Raw genomic sequence first — 17,316 nt, 5'->3', positions numbered from 1 at the left:
GCGAACGCCGACAGAATTCTCTTGCAGGCTGAGGGGTCCTTAGGATCTTGGAAAACTGAAACTGGCTTCCTCAGAATGAGAGTTCTATGTCTTTCTGAGTTGATAATAATAAGCATAGCCAGGTCCTCTGTGTAGATCTCCTGAGAACAACAATGACTTCACACTAGTTATGGCAGATCAGTTCCCCTCAAGCCTTTTGAGTCTGTGTCTTTTGAGCTGAAGAAATAAAAGAATTCATTTAGAGCAGTGGTTTTTCTGCATGGAGAGCAAAGGACAGCTGTTTGCATATTGGTCTTTTTAGCTACAGATATTCCAAAGTTATTCCGTGATTCTCAAACACACCAGCCCCTTTGCAGATGGGTCTAATAGGTCCAATAGTCACCACTATTGACTTCCCATCTCTGGGTGATGAATCCTCTGAGGCCAGAGGCTGTCCTCTCTTCCTGAGTTCTGTCCTGACATCCTCTCCACAGGACTCTACTGTCATTCCTGTGGACCTCCTTTCTGTCCTCGGAACTGCTATTTGGGGTCATCAGTTTCCTCGTTGTGTGTGTCCAGGCGCCTCAATTAACTTATAAAGAAAGGTGATAAAGTAATGAATATTCGTTGGACATCTACCTTTGTGTATTTGATTTCACTTAATCTTCAGAAATGAGCATTATAATTCCCATTTTACAGATGACAAACCTGAGACCCCACACAACTTAGGTCATTTGCCCAAAGTCACACAGCTCATGGTCAAGCTTAGATTCAAACCCCAGGTTGGGTGATTCCAAATCTCAGGCTTGATCCACCAACCTATATCTGGGGATAAACACTATAGACATGATCTGTCATGTGTCTTAGACCTCTCACACTATAGTGCAGTATCTTGTTCTGCTAAACACTCAAGGTTTCCGTTACTGATGTGGGCTGTCTGACAGATATATGGACATATCCTTGGACCCTAGAAGCCACGCATAATATATATCAGGTCATGTCAGGTCAATATGAGATCAGTACTACAAGATCATAAACAAAGACATATTTTTAAAGCCTAAACTAGCTTGTCATGAACACATCTTTCCATTTCCAACTGGATTCTAACCAAACCATATTAGGTTACATTAAGCCCTACATATATGGGAAAACCCATTTTCCGCTAAACCAATTAACGGGGTCATGTTTCACAATTATTGCTGTAATCAAGCTAATGTGTTATTAAGAAAACTGAAATAATTGGTTATGATCTGGTTACTTTGGTCAATAAATAATTGAACTGAGTGAACATTAAGGAAAATCTAATCCATTATTCTGCACTGAGTCAGTCCACAATATGGAACATGAAGTTGTATGTACTGAATTTTAGGGCTAATAGGAGTGTTCTGACATCATTTCCTTCAACTTTGCAAATAAGACTAAACCATGTGCTAACCCTCTCCACTTTCCTTTATGGCTTCCAATATGCTTTATCTTTGATGGCCTTTTTCCTTTCCCGGGGTGCCCCATGCTCCCTCCCAACTTTGCACATGCTAGTCCTTGTTAGCCCAGTTATGTCCTACTCATCCTTTGAATCTACACTCTTTTTTTTTTTTGGCTGCACCACACAGCTTGCAGGATCTCAGTTCCCTGACCAGGGATTGAATCCGGGCCCCGACAGTGAAAGCTCGGAATCCTAGAAACCAGGCCACCATGGGGCTTCCCTGGTGGCGCAGTGGTTGAGAGTCCGCCTGCCGATGCAGCGGACACGGGTTCGTGCCCCGGTCTGGGAAGATCCCACGTGCCACGGAGCGGCTGGGCCCGTGAGCCATGGCCGCTGAGCCTGCGCGTCCGGAGCCTGTGCTCCGCAACGGGAGAGGCCACAACAGTGAGAGGCCCGCTTACCGCAAAAACAAACAAGCAAACAAACAAAAAACCCCACCATGGAACTCCCAGATCTTTACTCAATTTTAATTTTCTCAGGGAAACCTTACCTAAAGCCCCATAATGTGTATTCTTAATAGCACCAAAATCTCCCCTTCGTATCAAGCATCCCAGTTATAGTCTGATGTCTAATGTCTTATTAATGTCTGTCTCCTCTACCAGTGTAATAGCCATAAAGGGTCAGAATCATGGGCTTTGGGCTTTTTTGGAGGGAGGGAGTTTTGTCCTCGTTATATCTCTAACACCCGCCAGAGTACAATCACACAGTAGGTGCTCAATAAATATCTGTAGATTGAATGACTCTACAGAGGCATGAATAAATGAAGGGGAAAGACAAATAACAGTTACTGAGTGCCTGTTGTGTGTGTTCCTCACAACAATTTTGTGAGAAAGTCATCCCACCCATATGTTTTTTCAAAAGAGGAAACACAGTGCAAGGGACTGACTTTTTTCTGGCAAAACCTTGAACTCGGACCTATCACTATATAAATCTATAAGAGTGTGAATCCACTGCTCTTTCCACCAAAGCCTTCCTTTTATTTTTAAATACTAGTGCATCCTGAATTCCACTTTCACTTTTTAAGGCTGACCTCAGGTTGGTGAGTTGCCTCTCGGGCATGTCCTGGATGCCTAGCTAGTGCCCCTGTGCATCTTCCCTCAGTCACCATCCCATTGTTAAAGAATCTCTGTTACCCGAAGTGCTGTCTTATTTTTCTGTGAATCCCACCTGCTGGCTCTTCTGCTTTTCCTCATCACCTCTTCTAACAGTAACCTGCAAGCAATAGAATGGCATGAGGATTTTGCTAAACCCTACACTCAAACCAGGAGAGAGCAACATGCTTCTTGGTGTAAAATTGAAACAAGGACAGAAAATGTAATGTTTTGAGAGGCCATTAGGAGAAGCATTATAGAAAGAAAGGAAAACCCTAGAGAACATTTCTATGAATGAAGTTTACCTTCTAACCAGGGAATATGTTAATGGAAGTGCTGCTGCTACTTAAGAAACACTAAAAATGCAACCCAGAGACTCCCAGATGCCCCCAGGGATGGGCAAGCCTCAGGTAGACAGATTACGCACTCCTCTGTGCTCAAACTCCTTCAAGGGAAGCATCTTCCGGGGCTCAACATTAGCTTTGTCTACAGTCAGCAAGAGCCACGAGTTACTTTTATGTAAACTGTGACTTTTAAAAAGTCTACAAAGTAATGAAAAAATTATACAAGTGTGTCGGCTGTCTACTTGCATCTTTCCTGCTGTTAGGCTATTGAGGCAGAGCTGAATGTCCATCTTTAGTGATCGGATTTCTTCTCCTGTTGGACCAGACAATTGCCAGAGTTCTACGTCTACCCGAAGACCATATAATTATCATGGATATTTTTCCTCTTTCTTTCATGATCTGTTTGTGTCAAAGATTGGTTCCTAAGTAAATTAGATCGCTTAGGAGAGCCCCGAGACATGCTCCATTTGACCAGGGCTGTCGGATTAAGCAAATAAAGATATGCAATACTCAGGTAAATGTTAATTATTTCAAATTGCCCATGCATTGTAGATTGATACAAAAGAAAAATACTGCATGACATATATGATACTAAAAAGATTACTCGTTGTCTCTCTGAAATAGCCGAAAAGTATCTAAATTACATACCTCTTTCTTTAATGATACTTCTCTGCTGATTTGGCTTTCCTGACAAGTTACTTATTTTGCAGAATTTGCTTATGAAATTTCTTACAGTTACAGTCTAGTTTCCCATCACATTGTAACATAGTTTATACATCCAACTTATTTTGGTTGGTCACATCCAACTTATTTTGTTCTGTTGTCCATTGAACATTCATTAATGAGACGCTACGGTCAAATTAGCATTATGAGCCATTTCACTGAACGTGTACTTGCATAAAATTAACAACTCTAAGACTTGCTCTTCAAATTTGATTTTTTGCAGCACATAATGCTATCTTTCATGGCATAGCTTCAGGATTACATTCTTCCGTTCTTCAGGATTACATTGAATCTCTTGATCAACAATTTTTTAAATGTTGTCCACTGACAAAAAAGAAAGAGCATGGGGCTTCCCTGGTGGCGCAGTGGTTGAGAGTCCGCCTGCAGATGCAGGGGACACGGGTTCGTGCCCCGGTCTGGGAAGATCCCACATGCTGCGGAGCGGCTGGGCCCGTGAGCCATGGCCGCTGAGCCTGCGTGTCCAGAGCCTGTGCTCCCCAACGGGAGAGGCCACAACAGTGAGAGGCCCGCGTACCGCAAAAACAAAAACAAAACAAAAAAGAAAGAGCATGATCATCAAATTTCAATCCCTTCTTCAACACTACACATACTACAAGAGTATTTAGTAACATCCATATAACATAATTGAATTCTTTAAGCGATGAAATCCATTTCAAAAGATAGTCGTGGCAAGTACTGTAATAATTATCCACTTCAAGTCAGATTTTCTTTTTCTGCTCATAAGTAAGTTTGTCCTTTTTTTTTTTTTTTTTTTGTGGTACGCGGGCCTCTCACCGCTGCGGCCCCTCCCGTTGCGGAGCACAGGCTCCAGACGCGCAGGCCCAGCGGCCATGGCTCACAGGCCCAGCCGCTCCGCGGCACGTGGGATCCTCCCGGACCGGGGCACGAACCCATGCCCCCCGCATCAGCAGGCGGACTCCCAACCACTGCGCCACCAGGGAAGCCCAAGTTTGTCCTTTTAAGAACAGCCTTGACACTTAAAAGGATAAATTTTTCTGTCATTTTTCTTTAACACACTTGATGAGTTTCTTTAAGCAATGGAGTCTTTAATAACACTGTTTGCTTTTATTTTAATTTGCATTATCCTATTGCTAAAGAGATATTGAAAACTGTGAGTGATAAGAAATTAGTAGACTTCCCTCAATAGATTACTTTAAAAGTCAGTAAGAATTTGGGAAGGGGGCTTCCCTTCAGAATAAAAATATGATTTCAATGCTTCAAATAAACTGAGGATTCTCTCAGTTGCATTTGTCAAAGAGAGACAATGGGTTTTTGGAATGTGAGAAGACTGAAAAATATTAAATACCAACAAAATCACAAAAATCCTTTAATTGCTCAATTCCGACAATACAAATGCCAAAGTACGAGAATTTCATGACAATTACCTCAATGCCAATAGAAAGGACATCAAATGCTGCTTGAGCAGCATGACACAGAGTATGGGCAGGTCAGCCAGCACTTCCCATAGAATCATCTATGCTTTGCTTCAACTCTGACTATATATTTTCTGTGCTTTTCTGCAAATATTTACTAAAATTTGTGTTTGTATTATCTCCCCAAAGGCAGTAAAAATTTTCTAAATTCTAACTCAACTTGAGAGTCTTCACAAAAATTTGGTATTATTTTGAACTCTCATTTAGAAGGGATTTTATTCACAATAGCCTTACAAGCAAGTCTTTTTAGGATAATACATGTATTATCCTATATGCATATATATTATATAATATATATACTATATATATATATATATACACACACACACAGTATTGCACAAAGGAAAATTTTCTGCGCTGTGATTACTTGCATCCATGGCTACGCCTTAAAAAAGATCTCTGATAATCTCTATAATTATAAATGGAGCTAGAACATTTTTAATAAATATTACTGTAGGTTTCTTCTTGGCACTTGAAAATTTGCTTGCAATTTTGGAATCTGAAACTATTCTGGCAGCAGTCTTTTCAAACACTCCTTTGAGCTGAAGGACTAATGATGATATATAGTGTGAAAGGAGCTGCTACAAGGCCATCTCTCACTTGCCTCCCTGTCTTCCTGGGAGGCTGTCACCAGATGGTTCTTCAGTGCCTCCTGGATTCTGACAAGGTCGGAGGCTTTCTGTCTCACTCCCACTTAGGGTAGATCTGCAGGCTGTAAAATGGCTTACCTGCAGCAAGGCATGGGCTTTTCAAGGCCAGGATGTTCCATTATTCATGCTGTAGTATCTATAACCCCTTTTGTTCTGGCGTTGTCCTGTGGAACAAGGAACACAGAAAACTAGCACATTTGCTACTCTTGATTTTGCTGTCTATATGAGTAATAAGCTAGTTGACTAAAATAAGAGATCATTGTTTCTTTACTAACCGAATCTGTCAGCCTTGCCTGACACAATTCACATGCTAAGTCTCTTTCCAACACAGAGTGCACATCCGGTCTATAGGAGACACTCAAGCATGTCTTTGGATGCACTGAGAGTGGGGGCTGATTCTAACGCAGCAAGCAGCAGATCTCTTTTTCTCTACCATCAAAGCAGTAAGACAAGATAGCAATCAGCTATGACTACAGGATGCTGCATAGCAAACAACTTCAAATCTCAGTGGCTTCAAGTAACAGTTGATTCTTGGATTGGTTGGACTGGTTGGAGCAGCAGGCCTGTTCCACGAATCTTTCATTCTCCTTCGACCAGGGGCTAGCCAGGCATGTTCTTCTCATGACAAAGGCAGAGGCACCAAGAGCCATGCCCAACCATGCAAGCATATTCTAAGCCCCTGCCTGAATCAGCTGTTAACATCCCATTGACAGATCAAGCCACATAGTACAGGGATGAGTCAAGGGGCAGGTGAGGTACCCTTTACTCATGGAGATGGAGAGGGAGAAACCATGTTTTAAAGATAAACTCATCTTCCACAACCAAGAACCACTGTGTCTTCCAAGTTCAAGGGACATAAGACAAGCTCTCAGAGTAGCTCTGTTGCCATCTCTCTCTAAAGACAAAGTACCCCTTGCCCCTTATCTTAGGGAAAAGGTGGTGGATGGGACTCAGCCTAGCTCTCTTCAAAGAAATCCTTGCCACAACTCCTCCCTTCATCTCCACCTATCTAGACATTTTTTTATAATCCTCATGAATGTTAGGGGAGTAATTGACTTCTGATTTCCTTCTTGGAGATCCTAGAGGGTGATGATTTGCAACTCACTTTAATGTCTAATATTAGTGCATAAAGGTCTCTACCACATACCTTCCATTTTAACATCCTCTTCTACAACCAAAACCTGGGAATACACACAGCAGTGACCAACTTGGGAACTTGAAAAAGAAATTTTAACTTCAGTGAAACAGGGAGTTTGCCATCTCTCTTCATAATCAATCACCTATTGGTTAGGTTTTTGAAAAAACAGAAAGCTGCCTACTCAGGAAACATGGAAAGAGTCCTAGAGAGAATGAATTTCCAGTATCTTTCCCGGTTTTCCCACCAATGAGAAATCATGTCCCCTCTCTCTTCAGACATCATCTACCCAGAGATTAACTTTCATTGTGCAGCAAGTATACAGTTCAACCAATAGACATTTCACTCTATTTTCTACTCAAAACTTTCCTTCTAAATGCTCTTGTACATGTATTAGAACAAAATTTCCCTCTCCTTTTATCGGTGGCTTTTTCCCACATTAAGTAAAAAAGGGTGAAGCATTGACAGGAGTCAAAGGGAAGAAGAGACAGAAATATTTTAAACAGAAGAAATATCAGTGTCTTCATTAACCATACTTCAGAACATTCAGCAGTTCTAGTGGAATAAGCCACAAACTATAAAAATTGGGATGCAGCCTAAGCATATCCTTCTACTGCTGACTGATACATTTTGACTGGTATCAAAGATATATTAACTAATTAATAATGGACCCACTAAGATGATAAATTTGATTTAAAAATATTTTGAGAAACTGGATATTTATAGGCATTTAAGAAAAAAAGGAACAATAAGATTGCTAGGTGAATGCCTTACAGGGTTTATCTCTTCAACTGGAAAAAATTATTTGCATCTCTGCTGGACAAGACCTACATGAAGTTAACATGTAACTTCACAGAATCTGAGTCTTTAATTATCAATAGATTTTTTAAGGAACCTCCACACTGTTGTCCATAGTGGTTGTATCAACTTACATTCCCACCAACAGTGCAGGAGGGTTCCCTTTTCTCCACACCCTTTCCAGCATTTATTGTTCCTAGATTTTTTGACAACGGCCATTCTGACCGGCGTGAGGTGATATCTCATTGTACTTTTGATTTGCATTTCTCTAATAATTAGTGATGTTGAGCATCTTTTCATGTGCCTCTTGCCCATCTGTATGTCTTCCTTGGTGAAATGTCTATTTAGGTCTTCCACCTTTTTTTTTTTTTTTTTTTTTTTTTGCGGTACACGGGCCTCTCACTGTTGTGGCCTCTCCCGTTGCAGAGCACAGGCTCTGGACGTGCAGGCTCAGCGGCCATGGCTCACGGGCCCAGCCGCTCCGCAGCATGTGGGATCTTCCCGGACCGGGGCACGAACCCGTGTCCCCTGCACTGGCAGGTGGACTCTCAACCGCTGCGCCACCAGGGAAGCCCCCATTTTTTAACTGAATTGTTTGTTTTTTTGATATTGAGTTCCATGAGCTATTTGTATATTTTGGAGATTAATCCTTTGTCTGTTGTTTCATTTGCAAATATTTTCTCCCATTCTGAGGGTTGTCTTTTCATCTTGTTTATGGTTTCCTTTGCTGTGCAAAAGCTTTTAAGTTTAATTAAGTCCCATTTGTTTATTTTTGTTTTTATTTCCTTTACTCTAGGAGGTGGGTCAAAAAAGATCTTGCTGTGGTTTATGTCAAAGTGTGTTTTTCCTACGCTTTCCTCTAAGAGTTTTATAGTGTCTGGTCTTACATTTAGGTCTTTAATCCATTTGGACTTTATTTTTGAGTATGATGTTAGGTAGTGTTCTAACTTCATTCTTTCACATGTAGCTGTCCAGGACACGGGGTGGGAGGGGGACGCTGAGGCGAAGTGAGAGTGGCATCGACATATATACACTACCCAGTGTAAAACAGTTAGCTAGTGGGAAGCAGCAGCATAGCACAGGGAGATCAGCTCGGTGCTTTGTGACGACTTAGAGGGGTGGGATAGGGAGGGTGGGAGGAAGGCTCAAAAGGGAGGGGACATGAGGACATATGTATGCATACGGCTGATTCACTTTGGTGTACAACAGAAACTAACACAGTATTGTGAAGAAATTATACTCCAATAAAGATCTATTAAAAAAATAATAAAGTGAATACCCATTTCCAAAAAAACAATAGATAGCAGAGCCATAAAATGTATTGCATTTCCACAGACAAATGGTCCTTGTTGGGCTCGTTAAACCATACCCCCGTACGTTTTTTAGAAGGTCATTTTGTACTGTCTTGGCCCTATTCAAGTTTTGAATAATTTTTTTTAAAGAGCATATCTGGGCATGTGTACGCATTCGTGGATGAGGTCTGGTGAAATTCTATTTGCATAGGGATTGAGGAACCTCCTGGGAAATCATTTATGCCATTCCCACTGGTGAACTGAGCTATGTCTGGCCAGGTCCGGCAGTGGCGTGTCAAGGGCAGGGCAGTGGGAGCAATCCTCCCTGGGTGCCGGCAATAAAGGGATGCATTGTCTGTAGAGAATTTAACAACAATAATAAAACCAACTAAAAGTTCATCTGCTTTTGATTATCACCTTGCACCAACAATTCTGAACAACATGAGTGATAAAATACTCATCTCCACTGGGGTGGACCACTCCTGCCTCTCTCCTCCTTGGTATGGCACTTATGTCTGGGCACCAATGGGAAGGTGTCATGGAAGTGTACTGGCAGTGGGCTAGAGGAAAGAGAACATATCCCAAGGGAAGATAAGTTAGATTAACGCAGAAACAAACCTTTGCCTCTCACTAATCTGATCTGGCAAGGTATTCTGGGTACACAATTGTCTCCCCAAAATTCATATGCTGATGTCCTATCCCCCAGTATCTCACAGTGTAAACTTATTTGGAAATAAAGTCATTGCAGATGTAATTAGTTAAATTCAGATGAGGTCATAAGGATGAGTCCTAGGCCATTATGTCTGGTGTCCTTATAAAAAGGGGAAATTTGGACACAAAGACACACGCACAGGGAGAACATCATGTGAAGATAAAGGAAGAGATCGAGGGGATGCTTCTAAAGCCAAGGAATGCCAAAAGTTGCCAGAAAAACCCCAGAAACTAGGAGAGAGGCATGGATCACATTGTCTCTCACAGCTCTTAGAAGGAACCAAAACCTTGATCTCAGACTTTAGCTTCCAAAACTATGAGACAATAAATTTCTGTTGTTTAAGCTGCCCAGTTTGTGGTACTTTGTTATAGCAGCCCTTGAAAACTAATTCAGTAGCCCAAGGCTTGTTGTAGCACTTATCACATCCACAATCATTGTCTTAGTACACGATAGCTAGCTGCTAAGACCACAGCACTTGGTAAATCTCACTTAAATATATAAAGCTCTTTGTAGCTTATGAAGCCATTTTCCATATAGGAAGTCATTTGATTCTTAGATCATCCTTGTGTGATAAGTTGGCCAAATATTATTCCCATTTCCAGAGGAGAAAACTGAGTTTCAGAAAAATTAAACAATTTGCTCAAGAACACAGAGCTTGTATTTGAAACTAGATTGATCCTAGAACCAATTTCCCATCTACTCCATGGCTCTTGGGAAATGCCTCCTGTTTCCTTAATCTCTCCTGGCATGATGACTGAGTAATTTCCTAGCTCTTCAGGGTCTGGAATAGAATTATGATAACTTGAACATGCTTTCTCTTATCTAGTCAGAAAGCTAATGTATTTATCTCAAGGGCTGGGCAGATCTATGTTAACTGGTCAGTCCATGCATTTGGAATGACTTCTACAGGATTCAGGTACCAGCCGAAATTGAGTTGTCCAGTTCATATGCCCCCATACCTTCCACAGGAGGCTCTAGAGGTACCAACACGAGGTGAGTTTGTATGTACTATTTACAAAAACTATTAGGTTAAAGACGTTAAATAGAGATTACCTTCACCAAAGCACAAATTATCTTTCTTAACCATAGGAAATCAGTCACATGGCTTCTCTTGTTCAATTACTTCTCATTAATCAGGATCTGTCTTAAGGGAGTCAGAGAAGGGATATAGTAGTGTCAGTTGTACTGACTGAACAAACCTTTTGGGGAACAGTTGAGAGTTGGGACTGGGAATTGAAGTCTAACTTGATTTAGATATTCCAGGCGGGAAGAAAAAAATGGACAAATGCAGGTAGATAGTCTGTAAGCTCTAATTAGGATATAACATCATACACTGTTATCTTTGTAACTCTTAGAATTTTATTCAACCATTCATTCTTCAAGTATTTATTGAATACTCATTAGGTGCTAGGCACTATTCTATAAACTGGGACTCAGCAGTGAATAAGGCAAAGTCGCTGCCCTCCTGAGTCATACTGGGATGAGAAAGATGGAAAATACACCAAGAGGTAAGTACAGTTGTCCCTCAGTATCCACAGGGAATTAGTTCTAGCACACCCCGCAGATACCAAAATCTGTGGATGCTCAAGTCCCTTATATAAAATGGCAATATATTTGTATATAATCTATGCACATCTCTTGTATACTTAAAATCATCTCTGGATTACTTGTAATACCTAATACAATGTAGTTGCATGTCAACAGTTGTAAACACAATGTAAATGCTATGTAAATATTTGCTGGTGCATGGCAAATTCAAGTTTTGCTTTTTGGAATTTTTTTATAACTCAATCCACAGTCGGTTGAATCCATGGATGCAGAACTCGCAGATATGGAGGGCTGTGTGTACCTACATACCAGATAGGAATAAGGGCTATAAAGAAAAGTAAAGCCAGGTAAGGAGACGATCTCTGTGAAATGTTGTATTTGCATAGTAGTCTGAACAAAGTGAAACACGGAGACATGTAAATATCTGAGAGAAGAGCTTTTGAAGCAGAGAAAACAGGAAGCGCAAAGGCACTAAAGCAGAAGCATAGTTGACATAGGAAGGAGGCCAAGATGGAAATGCTCAATACATAATTATTGATTGAGTGATCAGGCCAAGTGTAAGGGACTCAGAAAGGACTAGCATATTTCAAGTACAAGAATTACATTTTGTAATAAAGGGGAAAAGATTATCCATAGCATATGTTTTCTTTAGCTTTAGTTTTGACTCTTTTTTAGCTTTGTATGTCTTTTAGGAAATCATAATGCCTTGGGAAAAAACACAAAAACTTTCATTAGTTGAGTTCTGTACCAGTGTGCAACCCTACACTAAGGGCCTTACAAACATGATCTCACTAAACTTTTACAACAACACTTAAAGGTAGGTATTGTTATTCCCATTAGATGAGGAAACTGAGGCTACCAAAGTTTAAATGACTTTCTAACTTTGTAAAACTAGAAAAGGAGCATGAGGATGCAGTGAGACCTGTCTGATTGCAAAGCATTTGGCTGTTAAACACAAAACTTACACTTACAGGTCAAGTTTTTACTTAGAGGTTCAGTTTTATCTGAAGTGAATTTTTAAATATGCAGCTTCCTATATTATTCCCAAGTTACATAATATTGGAGATGGAATATATTACTTCTCTGGTTCATACGAAATATACTTTGTTGAATGGGTTTTCTCTCACACGCTTGCTCCTTATTAATGCTTTAATTCCACTTCCTCTGAGTGTGTTTGTTCACGTGTTTTTTAAACTTGTATTGCCTACTTACTGTGGGCTGGATGCTCTGCTGGGGCCACAAATGAAAATAAGGTGGCCCTGCCCTCGATAAGGCTGTACCCTCACCTAACGGCAAAAGGGAAACATTGTGGGTTTGGGGAAGATCTCCAAGGACCCTACCAGCAAGAAAGAAATGATACTCTCAAATTAAGCAATTCAAGGAGAGATTAATAAAGTACCTATGGAGGTCCTTTATTATTATTTAGGTGTAGGCAGGATATAGGGAAATCGCAAGGGGTAGTGCAGGACTCTGGTATACTAGCGAGGAATAATCTTCTTAATAGCAAGTACAGGAGTTTCTCATTTCTGCTAGGATGTTCAAACTGGGTTTGCATAAGCTTTTCTATTTTGAAAATATTCACTGCCAAATCTAGTGTGTGAATGTCCCTAAGATTCCATTTTTGGTAAATGAAAATGTGTCTCATTTTTCCCTTGCTCCCTCTTCTATGAACATCAAAAACCTCTTGTTAACAGTAGCCTTCAGTGATTTCAGTTACCTTTACTGGAAAATTCTTCAATGCTTTTTATACTATTTGCAGCTTTCCCAAAGGCTCCACTTTTATGCCAACTATTCTCTTCTTAAAATGATCAAATCATCTATTGCTTGCAGTGAACATCTCTCTTCCATTTTATCAATAGAACCTGCATGAATCTTCAACTCAATTCAACTTCAATGTGTCTCCATTTCAGAGACATGCAGAAAATATTGCTTTCAGGGGTGTATAATTTATCTCTTGCGGCATAACAAATTACCCTCAAAACTTAGAGATTCTTAATGATTATTATCTCACTGTTTCTATGAGTTAGGAATTCAAGAAATATTTAGTTGAATAGTTCTGGCTCTGAATCTCTTATGATGCTATAGTTAACATGTCAGCTCAGGCTGCAATAATCTGAAGGTTTGACTGGAGCTGGAGGATCTGCATCCAAGATGACCCACTCACATGGCTGTTGACAGGAAGCCTCAATTCTTTGCAGTGGAGGCCTCTCTGTGGGCTGCTTGATGTGCCCTTATGTCATCATGCTGTCTTCCTTCAGGTGAATAACCCGAGAGAGAAAGGCTGAAGTTCTAGTGCCTTTTCCAAAGTTCTATACTGTCACATAATTATATGCTAGTCACTAAGTTCTCACACTCATGAAGAGGAGACTTAAACTCCACTTCTTGAAGGGAGAAGTGTCATAGAATTTGCAGACACAGTTTAAAGCCATCGTCATATGTGCATGGGTTCACTATTCATGCACCATTAAATCAAAAGACTTACTGTCTTATAAGTCAGCCCATTATATTGTCCTATCTCTTAATTTCAGCTGCTTGCACTGGCCTTGGGCCAGTCTCCTCACCACCAGCCTAGGTGGTCTTTGGTCATTACTAGAGGAATATGATTCATACTGAGAAAGTACATAAAAGCAACCGAATAAAAATAGAGCCATAGAGAGAGCTTCAAAATGGCGGAAGAGTAAGACGTGGAGATCACCTTCCTCTCCACAAATACATCAGAAATACATCTACATCTGGAACAACTCTTACAGAACACCTACTGAACCCTGGCAGAAGACCTCAGACCTTCCAAAAGGCAAGAAACCACCCCACATACCTGGGTAGGGCAAAAGAAAAAACAAAGACAAAAGGATAGGGACGGGACCTGCCCCAGTGGGAGGGAGCCATGAAGAAGGAAAGGTTTCCACACACTAGGAAGCCCCTTCGCGGGCGGAGACTGTGGATGGCGGAGGGGGGTAGATTCGGAGTCATGGAGGAGAGCACAGCAACACGGGTGCGTAGGGCAAAGCGGAGAGATTCCCCCACAGAGGATCGGGGCCGACCAGCACTCACCAGCCCGAGAGGCTTGTCTGCTCACCCGCCGGGGCGGGCGGGGCTGGGAGCTGAGGCTCGGGCTTCGGTCATATCGCAGGGAGAGGACTGGGGTTGGCGGCGTGAACACAGCCTGAAGGGGGCTAGTGCGCCACAGCTAGCCGGGAGGGAGTCCGGGGAAAAGTCTGGACCTGCCGAAGAGGCAAGAGACTTTTTTTTGCCTCTTTGTTTCCTGGTGCGTGAGGAGAGGGGATTAAAAGCGCTGCTTAAAGGAGCTCCAGAGACGGGCACGAGCCGCGGCTATCAGCACGGACCCCAGAGATGGGCATGAGATGACAAGGCTGCTGCTGCCGCCACCAAGAAGCCTGTGTGCGAGCACAGGTCAATATCCACACTGCCCCTCCCGGGAGCCTGTGCAGCCCGCCACTGCCAGGGTCCCGGGATCCAGGCACAACTTCCCTGGGAGAACGCATGGCACGCCTCAAGCTGGTGCAACGTCACACTGACCTCTGCCGCCGCAGGCTCGCCTTGCATCCGCACCCCTCCCTCCCCCCAGCCTGAGTGAGCCAGACCCCCGAATCAGTGGCTTCTTTAACCCTGTCCTGTCTGAGCAAAGAACAGATGCCCTCAGGCGACCTACACGCAGAGGTGGGGGCAAACCCAAAGCTGAACCCCGGGAGCTGTGCGAGCAAAGAAGAGAAAGGGAAATCTCTCCCAGCAGCCTCAGAAGCAGCGGATTAAATCTCCGCAACCAATTTGATGTACCCTGCATCTGTGGAATACATGAATAGACACCGAATCATCACAAACTAAGGAGGTGGACTTTGGGAACAACAATATATTTTCCCCCCTTTTTCTCTCTTTGTGGGTGTGTATGTGTATGCTTCTTTGTGTGATTTTGTCTGTATAGTTTTGCTTTTACCATTTGTCCTAGGGTTCTCTCCATTTTTTTTTTTGTCTTTTAATTACTTAAAATTTTTTTCTTCTTAATGATTGTTTTTTTATTTTAATAACTTTATTTTATTTTACTTTATTTTATTTTATCTTACCTTCTTCTTTCTTTGTTTCTTTCTTTTTCTCCTCCCTTTTATTCTGAGCCATGTGGAGGACAGGCTCCTGGTGATCCAGCCAGGCATCAGGGCTGTGCCACTGAGCTGGGACAGCCAAGTTCAGGACACTGGACCACAAGAAACCTCCCAGGTCCATGTAATAACAAATAGTGAAAATCTCCTAGAGTTCTCCATCTCAATGTCAAGACCCAGCTCCACTCAACAACCAGCAAGCTACAGTGTTGGACACCCTACGCCAAACAACTAGCAAGACAGGAACACAACCCCATCCATTAGCACAGAGGCTGCCTAAAATCATAAAAAGGCCACAGACTCCCCAAAACACATCATCAGACGTGGACCTGCCCAACAGAAAGACAAGATCCAGCCTCATCCACCAGAACACAGGCACTAGTCCCCTCCACCAGGAAGCCTACAAAACCCACTGAACCAACATTAGCCACTGGTGGCAGACACCAAAAACAATGGGAACTATGAACCCGCAGCCTGCGAAAAGGAGACCCCAAACACAGTAAGTTAAGCAAAATAAGAAGACAGAGAAACACACAGCAGATGAATGAGCAAGGCAAAAACCCACCAGACCAAACAAATGAAGAGGAAATAGGCAGTCTACCTGAAAAAGAATTCAGAATAATGATAGTAAAGATGATCCAAACTCTTGGAAATAGAATGGAGAAAACATAAGAAACGTTTAACAAGGATCTAGAAGAACTAAAGAGCAAACAAACAGTGATGAACAACACAATAAATGAAATTAAAAATTCTCTAGAAAAGATCAAAAGGAGAATAACTGAGGCAGAAGAACACATAAGTGACCTGGAAGATAAAATAGTGGAAAGAACTGCTTGCAGAACAGAATAAAGAAAAAAGAATGAAAAGAATTGAGGATAGTCTCAGAGACCTCAGGGACAATATTAAATGCACCAACATTCGAATTATAGGGGTCCCAGAAGAAGAAGAGAAAAACAAAGGGCTTGAGAAAATATTTGAAGAGATTATAGTTGAAAACTTCCCTAATATGGGAAAGGAAATAGTCAAGTCCAGGAAGCACAGAGAGTCACATACAGGAAAAATCCAAGGAGAAACACACCAAGACACATATTAATCAAACTATCAAAAATTAACTACAAAGAACAAATATTAAAATCAGCAAGGGAAAAACAACAAATAACACATAAGGGAATCCACATAAGGTTAACAGCTGATCTTTCAGCAGAAACTCTGCAAGCCAGAAGGGACTGGCAGGACATATTTAAAGTTATGAAGGAGAAAAACCTACAACCAAGATTACTCTACCCAGCAAGGATCTCATTCAGATTTGATGGAGAAATTAAAACCTCTATAGACAAGCAAAAGCTAAGAGAATTCAGCACCACCAAACCAGATTTACAACAAATGCTAAAGGAACTTCTCTAGGCAGGAAACACAAAAGAAGGAAAAGACCTACAGTAACAAACCCAAAACAATTAAGAAAATGGGACTAGGAACATACATATTGATAATTACCTTAAATGTAAATGGATTAAATGCTCCAACCAAAAGACACAGATTGGCTGAATGGATACAAAAGCAAGACCCGTATACGTGCTGTCTACAAGAGACCCACTTCAGACCTAGAGACACATACAGACTGAAAGTGAGGGGATGGAAAAAGATATTACATGCAAATGGAAACCAAAAGAAAGCTGGAGTAGCAATTCTCATATCAGACGAAATAGACTGTAAAACAAAGGCTATTACAAGAGACAAGGAAGGACACTACATAATGATCAAGGGATCAATCCAAGAATAAGATATACCAATTGTAAATATTTATGCACCCAACATAGGAGCACCTCAATACATAAGGCAAATGCTAACAGCCATAGAAAGGGAAATCGGCAGTACTACAATCATAGTACGGGATTTTAACACCCCACTTTCACCAATGGACAGATCATCCACAATGAAAATAAATAAGGAAACACAAGCTTTAAATGACACATTAAACAAAATGGACTTAATTGA

General features: G+C 41.5%; 1 long non-coding RNA gene across 1 annotated transcript in view; it reads right to left on the bottom strand.

The window, feature by feature from the left end:
* LOC307188408 overlaps positions 1 to 17,316 on the bottom strand; it is a 92,109-nt gene that overhangs the window by 19,941 nt on the left and 54,852 nt on the right. The window contains exon 2 of the long non-coding RNA XR_013828927.1: positions 5,803 to 5,888. This is a non-coding gene — a long non-coding RNA (uncharacterized lncRNA). The remainder of the gene's footprint in view (positions 1 to 5,802; positions 5,889 to 17,316) is intronic.

Source organism: Stenella coeruleoalba, assembly GCF_951394435.1.
Source record: "Stenella coeruleoalba genome assembly, chromosome: 7".
In the NCBI taxonomy this organism is placed as follows: Eukaryota; Metazoa; Chordata; class Mammalia; order Artiodactyla; family Delphinidae; genus Stenella; species Stenella coeruleoalba.
This window is presented reverse-complemented; position numbering and strand designations above follow the sequence as displayed.